At 37.3% G+C, this 15295-nt stretch overlaps 1 long non-coding RNA gene across 1 annotated transcript in view; it reads left to right on the forward strand.

Annotated features, from left to right (window-relative positions):
• The window catches only part of LOC134737249 (uncharacterized), a 308144-nt gene extending 297600 nt beyond the window's left edge, over positions 1 to 10544 (forward strand). The window contains exon 4 of the long non-coding RNA XR_010121947.1: positions 10292 to 10544. This is a non-coding gene — a long non-coding RNA (uncharacterized lncRNA). The remainder of the gene's footprint in view (positions 1 to 10291) is intronic.
• Positions 10545 to 15295: the final 4751 nt, after the last annotated feature.

Here is a 15295-nt window from a genome sequence, read left to right on the forward strand (position 1 = left end):
GCTTAAACCATCATAATACATTCTATTGAATTTTGAATTTAAATTTCACATGATTCATATAAAGCAGTCCTATTATTTATGTTAAAATTTAAACTCTGCATGGCCTGCAAGATTGTCCCTGATCCAGCCCTTGCCTATCCAACATCATGTCTTACCCTTCTTCCCTTGGCCCTTAGGCCTTCTGTTTCTTATACCTACAAAGTTAGCACCTACAACACAGCCTTTGCACAAGCCATTTCTTCTTCTGGAATAGTTTTTGTTTTTGTTTTTCTTTAATTATTGCATGACTACCTCCTTCTTAGATTTCAAGTTTCAACTCAAATATCACTTCTCTGGGAAGTCTTTTCTGACCACACTAGTTAACATTGTTTACTTACCCACTGTACTAGTCAGAATTCTAAGATGACCCACAATGAAAGATACCCCGTATAATACCCTCCCTTTGAGAATGAATGAGACCCATAAATATGATGGGATATTACTGTTATAATCATGTTTTTATGTGGCCCAAGGGTGTATGCAAATATATATATATATATTTTTTGAGATGCAGTCTCACTCTGTCGCCCAAGCTGGAGTTCAGTGGTACGATCTCAGCTCACTGCAACCTCTGCCTCCTGGGTTCAAACCATCCTCCTGCCTCAGCCTCCTGAGTAGCTGGGATTACAGGTGCCCATCACCATGCCCAGCTAATTTTTGTATTTTTAGTGGAAACTGGGTTTCACCATGTTGGTCAAGCTGGTCTTGAACTCCTGACCTTGTGATCTGCCTGCCTCAGCCTCCCCAAGTGCTGGGATTACAGGCGTGAGCCACCATGCCCAGCCTCAAATATGATTAAGGTCTCTAATCTGTTGACTACAAATTCCAAAGAGGAATTATTTTGGGTGTCCCTGACCTAACCAGTCCAGCTCTTTAAGAGCAGAAATGGTCTTCTGTTTATATTGTAGAAGCAAATGATCGTCTGATGGTGGGGGTCTATAGAGGAGGTCATAGGGCATCAATCGGAGGCAGCTTCAAAGTGCTGACAGTACCTCTGGCTTATAGCCAGTAAGAAAGCAAGGACTTTAGTCCTACAATTGCAAGGAACTGAATTCTGCCATCAACATAAATCATCTTAGAAGAGGATCTTTAGTTCCACCTGGGATTTTAACTCCAGCTAACATCCTGATTTTACCTTCGTGAGACCTTGAACAGAGAGGCTAATTATGCCCAGAATCCTAGCCCAGGAATACCATGAGTTCATACATTTGTATTGCTTAAGCCACTATTTCTGGAAATTGGCTATGCAGAAATAGAAAAGTTTTACACCCAGAGCCACTTTCATTATTCCCACTGCATTATTTTATTTTCTTCATAGCTGAAAACTCTTTGGAATTTAAAAAATATTTTTCTTGTTTACTTCAGGATCTACACATAGAATTATATGTTCCACTAGAAAAGCAATTTTAGTTGTCATTCTGCAAAGTTGATTCTGGCCATTCTGGCTGTTTGAGAAATAGACTGGAGAGCATTATAAATCTGTTTCTAGTTTTCTGTTTAAAAAAGAGGAGCTAATATATACTGTATAATATAATATTGAGATTTGTCAGTGGGACAAAATAACCTTTTTTTGGTATTCTTCAATTTGCTGCATAATTAAGTATGAGGGGAAGACTCAAAATTCTTAAAAATGAAAGAAGCACCATGCCAAAAATTTGCATATATCAGAGACATGCAGCTCTGTTAGTTTTCACAAAATACAATTGTTTATGGAAGCCATACAACATTTCAGCACAGAATTTTACTTTGCATCATAATATTTTTCGTAGTTACTGTAGTTATTGTGACCACATGTAGTGATGTCTCCAGAGCATTCCTCTCTTGTATGTTTTATGCCCAAAGAGATCCTCATATCCAGGGCTTTCAGCAGACCTATTTTGTGAATTCTTGCCATTATTATCCTGAAAAGATAATCAGCAACTGCTCATGCTAAAAGAGGAGGGAGCAAACTACATGCTTGTCTTTTGTACTCTTATGGAAAGAACTGAACTGTGGGATGCTCTTCTTTAATTTTATGAAATAGCAAGGTAAAAAATGTATACTTCATTGTTTTTAAATCATTCTATTTTCAGGCAACTTACTCTGTTGGATGAAAAGTTTTTCAAGCCCAGAACTCTGTGATTTATTATGTTTACGTTCATCTTAGAACTAAACAAATAAATGTTGCATTTAATAATACCGTGAATGAAAATGGATTGCACTATTCAGTACTCTTCCTGCCTAATTTTTGTGGCTGTTGGCAACTGTAACCTTGCATATGCAATGTCACTGTTGCAGAAAAACAAGGTTCTTTTCACACAACCAGGAAGAGACACAAAGACACTTTGAAGGGTGAGGGGGAATGGAATTTATTGGGCGAAAAGGAAACAAAAAATCCAGCAAAGCTAGAGGGGTTCCTGTTAATGGGCCCCCATCTCACAGATTGAATCCCAGGCTACCACCCAGAAACAGGAGAGACCAGGCTTCTCCCTGCTGCCAAAGGTGCGAACTTCACGAGGCCCCACCCTGTCCTCCCAGTGAACAGGCTGAACAGAGATTCTCTGGGACCCGCAGTCTGGTTTTTCAGCCTTCAGGCTGTTTTAGGCTTGAAGGCAGGGTTTCACCAGGGGACCTTGGGCTACCTCCTGTCTCTATCATCACCTTTTAATCTCAGGTCTTCAAAAGGTTTTAAGATTATGTTCAATAAAAATGTTCCATCATAGGCTGGTAAAACACTAGGTAAAAGCCCTAAAACCCAAACTCTCGATTTAAACCAGTTTTGATAAAATCATCTGGATCCATTTCAAGACTTCAAACATGGCAAAGAGCCTCAGACATATGTATAGAAGTATTAGTCCATTTTTTTTTCGTGTAAGTAAAGGTTTCTAGAAATAACTCCATCCAAAATAAGTATGCCCATTAAATCTCATTGGTGCTTAAAAATATACTATTAATTCACTTTAAAAAATGTGTATGTGTGCTTGCGTGTGTGCATATATTGCCCAAGACGTACTGATTTATTGCTGGAAAATAATGGAGGTAATATAACAAATCTCTCATTTCCTACATCTTGTTCCCTGAAAGAGGGATCCATTTTAACTTAGTAATAGAAAAACATATTGGGAAGGGAACAAAAAGGTAATCCTAGGGTCAAATATTGTCTCCACCACTTATTACAATAATTATAGAAATAGTATTCTCAAATATTAAATAAAAATACATACAGGATTCATGTAAGAAAAACTAAATGGAAGAACATTCCATGGTCATGGGTTGGAAGAATCAATATCGTGAAAATGGCCACACTGCCCAAGGTAATTTATAGATTCAATGCCATCCCCATCAAGCTACCAATGACTTTCTTCACAGAATTGGAAAAAACTACTTTAAAGTTCAGATGGAACCAAAAAAGAGCCCGCATCGCCAAGTCAATCCTAAGCCAAAAAACAAAGCCAGAGGCATCATGCTACCTGACTTCAAACTATACTACAAGGCTACAGTAGCCAAAACAGCATGGTACTGGTACCAAAACAGAGATATAGATCAATGGAACAGAACAGAGCCCTCAGAAATAATGCCACATATCTACAACTACCTGATCTTTGACAAACCTGACAAAAACAAGCAATGGGGAAAGGATTCCCTATTTAATAAATGGTGCTGGGAAAACTGGCTAGCCATATGTGGATAGCTAAAACTGGATCCCTTCCTTACACCTTATACAAAAATTAATTCAAGATGGATTAAAGACTTACATGTTAGACCTAAAACCATAAAAACCCTAGAAGAAAACCTAGGCAATACCATTCAGGACATAGGCATAGGCAAGGACTTCATGTCTAAAACACCAAAAGCAATGGCAACAAAAGCCAAAATTGACAAACAGGATCTAATTAAACTAAAGAGCTTCTGCACAGCAAACGAAACTACCATCAGAGTGAACAGGCAACCTACAAAATGGGAGAACGTTTTTGCAACCTACTCATCTGACAAAGGGCTAATATCCAGAATCTACAATGAACTCAAACAAATTTACAAGAAAAAAACAAACGACCCCATCAAAAAGTGGGCGAAGGACATGCACAGACACTTCTCAAAAGAAGACATTTATGCAGCCAAAAAACACATGCAAAAATGCTCATCATCACTGGCCATCAGAGAAATGCAAATCAAAACCACAATGAGATACCATCTCAAACCAGTTAGAATGGCCATCATTAAAAAGTCAGGAAACAACAGGTGCTGGAGAGGATGTGGAGAAACAGGAACACTTTTACACTGTTGGTGGGACTGTAAACTAGTTCAACCATTGTGGAAGTCAGTGTGGCAATTCCTCAGGGATCTAGAACTAGAAATACCATTTAACCCAGCCATCCCATTACTGGGTATATACCCAAAGGACTATGAATCATGCTGCTTTAAAGAGACATGCACACGTATGTTTATTGCGGCACTATTCACAATAGCAAAGACTTGGAACCAACCCAAATGTCCAACTACGATAGACTGGATTAAGAAAATGTGGCACACATACACCATGGAATACTATGCAGCCATAAAAATGATGAGTTCATGTCCTTTGTAGGGACATGGATGAAGCTGGAAACCATCATTCTCAGCAAACTATCGCAAGGACAAAAAACCAAACACTGCATGTCCTCACTCATAGTTGGGAATTGAATAATGAGAACACATGGACACAGGAAGGGGAACATCACACAGCAGGGACTGTTGTGGGGTGGGGGGAGGGGGGAGGGATAGCATTAGGAGATATACCTAATGCTAAATGACGAGTTAATGGGTGCAGTACACCAACATGGCACATGTATACATATGTAACAAACCTGCACATTGTGCACACGTACCCTAAAACTTAAAGTATAATAATAATAGAATAAAATAAAAATAATACTAAAAAAAAGAAGAACTATAAAGCTCTTATGAAATAGATCAAAGAACTAAATAAATGGAGAGGTATTCTATGTTCATGCAAAGGAAGACGCAATTTGCCAAGGCATCAGTTCTTCCCAGCTTGATCTATAGATTCAATGCAATCTTAGTCAAATCTCAGCAAGTTATTTTTTGTGGCTATCAACAAACTGATTCTAAAGATGATAATGGAGAGGTAAAAGACTCAGAATAGACAATACGATACTGACGGAGAACGAAGTCAGAAGACTGACACTACCTGACTTTAAGACTTACTATAATGCTACAGTAATCAAGACAGTCCAGTATCGGTGAAAGAACAGACAAATAAATCAATGCGACAGAATAGAGAGCCCAGAAATAGACCCACATACATAGTTAAGAGATCTTTGACAAAGGGACAAAGTTGACAATCTTTTCATCAAATGGTGCTGAAACAACTGGACATCCATGTGCCAAAAAAAAAAAAGAAAAAGAATCTAGATAGAGGCTTCGTATACAAAAATTAACTCAAAATGGAACACAGACCTACATGTAAAAAGCAAAACTATAAATGTCCTGGGAGATAGTATAATAGAAAACTATAGAGTGGCTTTGTGATGACTTTTTTGATATGACATAAAAAAAATGACCCATGAAAGAAAGAACTAATAAGCTGGCCTTCACGCTGACGTTAAAATGTTCTGCCCTGGCCAGGCATGGTGGCTCACACCTGTAATCCCAGCACTTTGGGAGGCTGAGGTGGGCAGATCACTAGGTAAGGAGTTCGAGACCAGCCTGGCCAATATGGTGAAACCCTGTCTCTACTAAAAATACAAAAATTAGCCAGGTATGGTGGCAGGTGCCTGTAGTCCTAGCTACTCCAGAGGCTGAGGCAGGAGAATTGCTTGAACCCGAAAGGCAGAGGTTGCAGTGAGCCAAGGTCGTGCCATTGCACTCCAGCCTGCACGACTCAGTGACACTCCATCTCAAAAATAAATAAATAAAATAAAATAAATAAAATGTTCTGCCCTGCCAAAGACACTGTCAAGCTGGGTGTGGTGGCTCATGCCTGTAATCCCAGCACTTTGGGAGGCCAAGGCAGGAGGATCACCTGAGGTCAGGAGTTCGAGACCAGCCTGGCCAACATGGTGAAATCCCATCTCTATTAAAAATACAAAAATTAGCTAGGCATGGTGGCGTGCACCTGTTATCCTAACTACTTGGGTGGCTGAGGCAGGAGGATCACTTGAATCCAGGAGGTGGAGGTTGCAGTGAGCCTGACTGTACCACTGCACTCCAGCCTGGGTGACAGAGTGAGAACCTGACTCAAAAACAAACAGCCCCACATTGTCAAGAGAATGAAAAGACAGCCACAGACTGAGAAAAAATATTAACAAAGGGCTTTTGCATGTATGATACAGGACTGTTATCCAAAATATACCAAAAACTCTTAGAACTCAACAATAAGCAAAGAAACAATTCATTTAAAAAATTGGCCAATAAATAAAATCTAGTATTCAGTAGCATAATAGGGTGTCTATAGTTAACAATAATATATTATATATTTAAAAATAGCTGAAAGAGTAGAATTAGAATGTTCTTAACACTATTAAAGCTAATTAAATATGGCCTGAGAAGGACTTCGTACTTCTATATTTGCATCCTTGTGAACCAACTGTACCCTAACTTAATAGGTAGACAAGACTGAAAATCTAACTTAGGAGAATGCATCTCTAACAATAGCTGAGTCTTGGCCAATCCAAGCAGGCATACTTCAGCCACTCATACACTGCTGAGTGTTCAAACTATGTTCAAATAAGGCAAACACCAACCTGTAACCAATCCAGCTGTTTCTGTACCTCACTTCTGATTTCCATACGTAATTTTCCCTTTTTGGTCTATAAATTTGTTTTAACCATGAGGCATCCCTGGAGTCTCTCTGAATCCGTGGTGATTCTAGAGGCTGCCTGATTTGCAAGTCTTTTTTTTTTTCTTGCTCAATTAAACTCTGTTAAATTTAATTTGTCTGAAGTTTTAACAACACAAAGAAGGATAAGTCCTTGGGGTGAGGGATACCCCAACTCTTCTGATTTGATCATTACACATTTTATTCCTGTATCAAAACATTACATGTATCCCACGAATATACACACGTATTATGTAACCACAATAATTTTAACTGGTCAGTAACTTTTAACAGGCACCTCAGCAAGTAAGACACAAAGATGGCAAATAATTATATAAAAATATGTTCTGCATCTATAAGGCAAACACAAATTAAAACAGCAATGAGATATCACTATACATCATCTATTAAAATTACCCAAAATTTAGAACACTGACAACATCAAATGCTGTCAAGGGTGTGGAGGAACAGGAACTCTCATTCATTGCAGGTAGGAAAGCAATGTGCTACAGTGTTGTTGGAAGATGGTTTGACAATTTCTTACAAAACTAAACATAGTCTTATTACACAATCCAGAAATCACCCTTCTTGGCACATTCCCCAAACAAGTTGAAAATTTATGTTCACGAAAAACCCTGCACATAAATGTTTATAAAAGATGTATTTATAATTGCCAGAGTTTAGAAGCAACCAAGATTTCCTTCAGTAGGTTAATTAATAAATAAACTGTGGTCCATCTAGACAATGGAATCTTATTCAGCACTACAAGGAAAGGTGCTATCAAGCCATGAGAAGACATGGAGGAGGCTTAAGTACATATTACTAAATAAAAGAAGCCAATCCTGAAAGGCTACATACTGCTTGATTCCAACATTCTCATTAATGAGAATATGGCATCCTCATTAACTATGTAGAGCAAAGCTATGGAGACAGCTTAAGGATCAGCAGTTGCAAAGGGTTAGTGGGGAAGAAAGGCTGAGCACAGAGAATTTTTAGGTCAGTGAAAACTACTTTGTATGATACTATAATGGTAGATACATGTCATTATACATTTGTCCAAATCCATAAAATGTGCGACAGCAAGAGGGAACCCTAATTTAAACTATGGTCTTCAGGTGATGATATGTTAATGTAAGTTAACAAACTGAAGGTTAAACTTAAGGGAGATGGGTTGGGTACTTTTCTTGGTGGATCTTGTGAGGTTTTGCACAGCTGAGTAGATTGAGCAGTTGTCCAAGGGGGAAGGCTTTAAGTATGCCAACATGAACTGATGTTATGCAGACAGCCTTCTGGTCTTCTGAAATGGGAGTATTGAGATTTTATTAATAGAACTTAAATTTTTAGGTAAAGGTGCTAATTCCAAGGCAAGTCTGCTTGATTGCTTTTCTGGTTGCAGACATTTACATTTCATTATAAGCTTTTGTTTCCTTTTCTGAAAATGCTTTTTCCTAAGAGAGGAAAATGAAATCCTTTAGAGGAGAGGAAATAATTGAAATAAGAGTGGAATTTTAGAATGTAGATACATGTTGCACAACAGGAATTTGATGGAAAGAAGTTACTTAAATCAGATAGCTATCAATTCAATTCAAGAATTTAAATCCATGATTATTAGCATTATATTGTGCTAGATAGTAATCTATGAGGATGAAATCTCCATACCTTTAAAATAAGTAATAATAATACATACTTCATTGAATTGTGAAGATATCTGAGACAGTGTATGAAAACTGCCTTCTACAAAATGTTTACTGTACCTTACCCAAAATAATTTACTTTATTTTCAATTCCGCTGAAGTCTCAAGAATTATCATTATGGGTATTAGGTGCTTTTAATACATAACTAATTAAAATTATGCTCTTAGTTTTATATTTCTGATAAATTTATTTATATTTGTCTATGTTAAAATTATTTTGTTTTTATTGTGCAAATTATTACTTACTTATTGGTTCTACTACTAGGCACTGTTGCAGTTGTATGGAAATTTAGGATGTGAGAACAGAATATAAAATATAGACATTTTGGAAAATTTTGATTTAGCTTGATAATCAGATGTTAATAATAACCAAACAATCTTATTAAGGCTTAAATTTGTTATTAATGAAAAATTAATCTAACTTGTGTTGTTATTTCAGTATAACATTTTTTGCATGATCTGTAAAGACTTACAGAGTCGTAAGTTTTTGGACTTTAATTCTGAAAGAGAATTGAGAAAACACTTTGTGTAACTCCACAATTTATAAGTGAAGAAACCAAAGTCCTGTATTTATAAGTGTTGTCTATCATCCAGGCTACAGGATAGACTATGTAATTGTATATGTAATTTAATGTGAAATTATATATAAATAACCACAGATAAAAACCTAGACGATATGCAGCCTGGGAGTTGACCATAAGCCCATCATCTAGGACACTTCTTCACCCCTCCCTTGCATTCTTTAAACAAACAAAGATTTCTGCTCAGTTTTCCTTCTTTAGTAAAGTTGTCCCTAAAACCAGAGTCTGTGTCTGATATGTACTCGCCTTCATGGTGCGATGGAATAGAATGTACATAGAATTTCTTTAGTGTCACCGTTTCACATTTCCCATTTGACATTTGCATGTGTTATTCTCTCCTTGCATACTTTCCAGATACACTCCAACAGGGCAAGGGTTGGAGTGCTCCCAGTGCTATGCACAAATGTGGGCTCATTGTAGATACTTAATAAATACTTGCTGAATCAACAATAAGTAAAAAGCAAAATGCAATCAAATGCCATTTTGGCAATACCCCGTAAATTCTAGAATTTCCAGAGCAAATTTCCTGACTACATTTGCCATCCTGGTAGTCTTAAGAATCATATTGGTCTTCAGTTTATTCCTAATTGTAATTATTTTTAGAGGAATTCTGAGATATCTGTTTTACCTATATCGCAAAGCAACTGTGTCTGTGTGTGTGTGTGTGAGAGAGAGAGACACACAGACACAGAAAGAGACATAGACAGAGAGAGAAGCAAAGTGTTAAGAAGCAATGATTAGTTTGTTGCAAAGAAGAGAAGAAATTCAAAAAAAGAGAAAACAAATACCATATCTGATGAAACCCTGAAGACATTAAAATAGCTTTTCTAAATATAAAATAACAATAAAAAGTCCAAACATCATTATTACTTTTTAACTCAGTAATATATGCCCATTCTCTGATTTGGACCTGTAATAACTATAATTATTAGCTCCATTTCAAAACAACGAAGTAAGGTTAATAATAACTCATGTAGTTCTTACTATTTAGCTAAGTACTCTGTGTTAATAAAATATATGCATGAATTAACTTAATCCTCACAAAGATCTAATGATGTAGTATACTTTTCATCATCCTAAAGTAGGAACTGAGTCTTAGAAAGGTATATTTCGCTTAATGTCACACAACTACTTGGTTGCTTACTCCAAATTTTCTCTCTCCTCACTTCCCGCCTCCATAGGAACGCGTAAATGGCAACAATAGAGTCAGCCTTCATGAATCCAGAAATGTGAGCCACATTTTGAGGACAGCAGAGTCACTGCAGAAGCCTTGATCCTTGTATAACCTTGTCGAGTGGGAAAATCTACCCATACTTGACCAACCACCTAACTGGGGTCTCTACATCTGAGAGAAATAATTTTTTATCTTATTTAAGCCACTGTAGTTAGGAGTCAGTTTATTACAGGACATTGCCTGGTGTTTCAACAAATAAACTACCTTATTTGTTTCAACAAATAAAGTGGCTTTTATTTACTATTTTGGGGATGGCTCAAAAATTCTCAAACTAGGTAGAACTAAAGTTTCAGATGAAAGAAGATCTTCATAAGCAACATCACTATCTTGTCACAGCAGCAAAATGGTGGCCTGTCATTTCTTCCAGGAAAGTATATATACTCTGAATGTATCATGTTTCAGCATTGCTCTGTTATAGGCTCATATATCTAATTTTGTCATCACACAAGATCTATTGGGCTAGATTAAAATTAACCAAGATCATAAGACAAATGTGTAAAAAGATTAAATTTTTCATTTACAATGAGAAATCATTGTCACGCAATGAGACATACTTAATTTCATGCAACCAATTTATTTTCTTCATGTAGTCAAGATAAACAAGATGCCAGACAGTAATCAGAGGCTACTGCACAGTTTTATGAGAACTGAACCTACTCAAACTCTATAAAATCAGCTCCTTGAGTCCCTGAAGGCAGATGTACATAGGAAGCCAAATTTTAATCAGGAGATTGCTTCATGAACCTGGAAGCAGATGTGGGGAGTTGGATGATTCATATGTCAAACGGTGCATCACACAACAGTTATGTTCTTGGCAATAGGGACAGACATGAGATAGGACAGCTTTAACTAAGATCATCGTCACAATGCTATCTGCATTTGTAGATCTAGAGTGGCTTTATCACGAGGATCAAAAAAACTCAAAGTCCAAGCAAAGGCTAAGGATTCACCTCTGCTTCCACACTGTGTTTATTCCCACTGTATATTTTTGCCCTCTTTCTTTTCTTATAATTCTTCTGATCCACTTATTCTGTTTATATCTGCTATTACACTACTTTAAACTAATTTGGTCGTATGTTTTCTCTTGTCAAAAAAGTTGATTTATTGCTTAATTCTCAAAGTACAATATTGTTTAAATTATTTCTGGGCCCAGATTAGAGTTCCCAGGTATTAACAGTAGAACAAAGTTTTCCAGAAGTTCATTTTAAAAGAAAAACATTAAAGTCTTACTTACTATAGTTTACCAGAATGTAATCACTCCTTGTTTTTCCTACTGTGAGATTTGACTTCATTTATTTTAGCTTTCTTAAGCCATTTACCTATGTATTAGTTTATAATTTGGTAATTTTATACCTCTGCAGTTCACACTTCAGTTTGCAAGTGTCTTAAGGGGAGGAGCTATTTGCAATTCATTACTGTGGTGCCTTCAACACATAGGAGAATTTTTCACAAACATGAGCTTAACAAACATTGGAATAATTGATTCAGTAAAAAAATAATGAGAACACCTGGGGCTAAAAGTGTGCTAAATTCTTTCTGTCCATATGCCATAACTAGGGGATCCTGGCTAACATGATGACAGTATTTTTTAGTCAACATATGTTACCTTATACAGAACACCTTGTACTCCTTAGAGGATAATAATAAAAAAATTTACTATTATACATGATATAATCACATGCTAACATAATCTTGATATTAATGGCCTAAAATGAGCACATAATATATGTTTTATGTCAATCTCTCCTAAATATTTTGAAGTGCTAGCATTATTATTCTCCTATTCAGCTATAGAAACCAAGGCACAGAAAGGGCAAATCACTCACTGTCCCCTAGCCTGTCACTATTAAATTCAGGATGTGTGCCCAATCAGACACATGTCAGAGCCTATGCTCTTAACCACTGTGCTAAGCTTTCTGTTTGTGTTAGGCCATTCTCACATTGTTATAAAGAAATACCTGAAACTGGGTAATTAATAAAGAAAAGAAGTGTAATTGGTTATGGTTCCACAGGCTGCACAGAAAGTGTGATGCTGGCATCTGCTCAGCTTCTGAGGCTCAGGAAACTTACAGTCATGGCGGAAAGGGAAGAGGGAGCCAGCATGTCATGTGGCTGGAGCAAGAGCAAGAGAGCAAAGGAGGAGGTGCCACACACTTTTAGACAACCAGATCACACAAGAGCTCACCCACTATCTTGAGAACAGCACCAAGGGGATGGTGCTGAACCATTCATGAGAAATCTACCCACATGATCCAATCACCTCCCACCAGGCCCCACTGTTAACACTGGGAATTACAATTTGACATGAGATTTGGGCAGGGACTCAGAACCAAACCATATCACTCCTATGTCTGGATTTTCAGAAATGATGTAGACTAATCCCTTTACTCATAGGTATGAAATAATGAGATACAAGTATGACTTTTTAATAGGTATGGTTTGATTAAAATGTTTAGTGCGTGTGTGCGTGTAGGTATCATAGATGGTTGGAAGTTTCTTCTTTTTAACCTTTGTATTGTATCCTACCTTTGCTCTGTTTTCTTTATAGCTTTTAATGTTTTATCTTATTTATTTAGTTCCTTGCTGCACACACACATGCACATGCACACACACACACACGTTTCTCATTGCAAGGATTTTGCCCAGTCTAGGATCAAATTTTGTTTTCCCTAGGAAGTTCTTTCTGACCTAATCCCACTATATGAACTCTTAGCATTTTCTTTTTCACAGCATTCATTTCCAGGTAATGCAATCTGGTTAATTGCTTATAGGTAAAGTAGACGCCAGCTCCCTGGCATTGCCCAAGTCCTTTGGAATTATAGGGTCATGACTTTCTGTAGTATTTTAATATAAATGGATTGAACTTTCACTCTACACATGGAAGTCCGTAATATTCTAAATGTTTTAGAAATTAATAAGAAACTTAAATTTCTTTATAACTCCTGTATCCAAATCTCTAAATAGCTGCACGCAAGCCGTTGCTACATCTTGTTATCTGTACATTCTGACCCATTTTTGCAACTCCTTCATCCTCATAGGATATAAAGTCTAATCGTTTCCTGAACGATTAGCTAGTGTGATTCAGACTTTGCTGAAAAGTTGTTGGGGGTAGTGGTAGTGATGGTAGTAGTGGTGGAGCTTCTTCACACTGCAACACAGCAAATTAAATATACTCTTAGATTCACCTGGCCTTAAAACTCTCTGCCATCTGATCTACCCTCAGCCTCTTCTACCTTTTCATCAACTCCACTGACTTATTTTCCTCTCATGTTTTCTTTTTTTTTTTCTTGCTCATTCTTTGTCTAGTGGTTTTCCATCATAGTTAACCATTTGAAACATCCAGTGAGCCTTACAAAAATGCCAGTGTTAGGGTCCTACCAAAGCAATAAAATCAGAAGTTGTGGAGTACAGCTCAGTCATCAGTTTTTGTTGTGGTCTTTGTTGTTGTTTAATTTACCTAGATTATTCTAATATATAGCCAGGTTTAAGAACCATTCAATACATCCAGCATATCACTCTGAGGGTATGTTTTTTCATACTAAGAAAGGTCACCAAGGTATTTATGTAAATAAATACATTCTCTCCACCAGAAAGTCACTTCTGACTTCCACCTGACACCTTCATCTGACACTTCTTGACTTCCTGACTTTAATAAAAAACATTCGGTACTGGTACCACAACAGAGACATAGATCAATGGAACAGAACAGAGCCCTCAGAATTAATGCCACATATCTACAACTATCTGATCTTCGACAAACCTGACAAAAACAAGAAATGGGGAAAGGATTCCCTATTTAATAAATGGTGCTGGGAAAACTGGCTAGCCATATGTAGAAAGCTGAAACTGGATCCCTTCCTTACACCTTATACAAAAATTAATTCAAGATGGATTAAAGACTTACATGTTAGACCTAAAACCATAAAAACTCTAGAAGAAAGCCTAGGCAATACCATTCAGGACATAGGCGTGGGCAAGGACTTCATGTCTAAAACACCAAAAGCAATGGCAACAAAAGCCAAAATTGACAAATGGGATCTAATTAAACTAAAGAGCTTCTGCACAGCAAAAGAAACTACCATCAGAGTGAACAGGCAACCTACAGAATGGGAGAAAATTTTCACAACCTACTCATCTGACAAAGGGCTAATATCCAGAATCTACAATAAACTCAAACAAATTTACAAGAAAAAAAACAAACAATCCCATCAAAAAGTGGGTGAAGGATATGAACAGACACTTCTTAAAAGAAGACATTTATGCAGCCAAAAAACACATGCAAAAATGCTCATCATCACTGGCCATCAGAGAAATGCAAATCAAAACCACAATGAGATACCATCTCACACCAGTTAGAATGGCCATCATTAAAAAGTCAGGAAACAACAGGTGCTGGAGAGGATGTGCAGAAATAGGAACACTTTTACACTGTTGGTGGGACTGTAAACTAGTTCAACCATTGTGGAAGTCAGTGTGGCGATTCCTCAGGGATCTCGAACTAGAAATACCCTTTGACCCAGCCATCCCATTACTGGGTATATACCCAAAGGACTATAAATCATGCTGCTATAAAGACACATGCACACGTATGTTTATTGCGGCACTATTCACAATAGCAAAGAGTTGGAACCAACCCAAATGTCCAACAACGATAGACTGGATTAAGAAAATGTGGCACATATACACCATGGAATACTATGCAGCCATAAAAAATGATGAGTTCATGTCCTTTGTAGGGACATGGATGAAACTGGAAAACATCATTCTCAATAAACTATCGCAAGGACAAAAAACCAAACACCACATGTTCTCACTCATAGGTGGGAATTGAACAATGAGAACTCATGGACACAGGAAGGGGAACATCACACTCCGGGGACTGTTGTGGGTTGGGGGGAGGGGGGAGGGGGAGGGACAGCATTAGGAGATATACCTAATGCTAAATGATGAG

The sequence above is a fragment of the Symphalangus syndactylus genome, chromosome 7, assembly GCF_028878055.3.
Source record: "Symphalangus syndactylus isolate Jambi chromosome 7, NHGRI_mSymSyn1-v2.1_pri, whole genome shotgun sequence".
Classification (NCBI taxonomy): Eukaryota; Metazoa; Chordata; class Mammalia; order Primates; family Hylobatidae; genus Symphalangus; species Symphalangus syndactylus.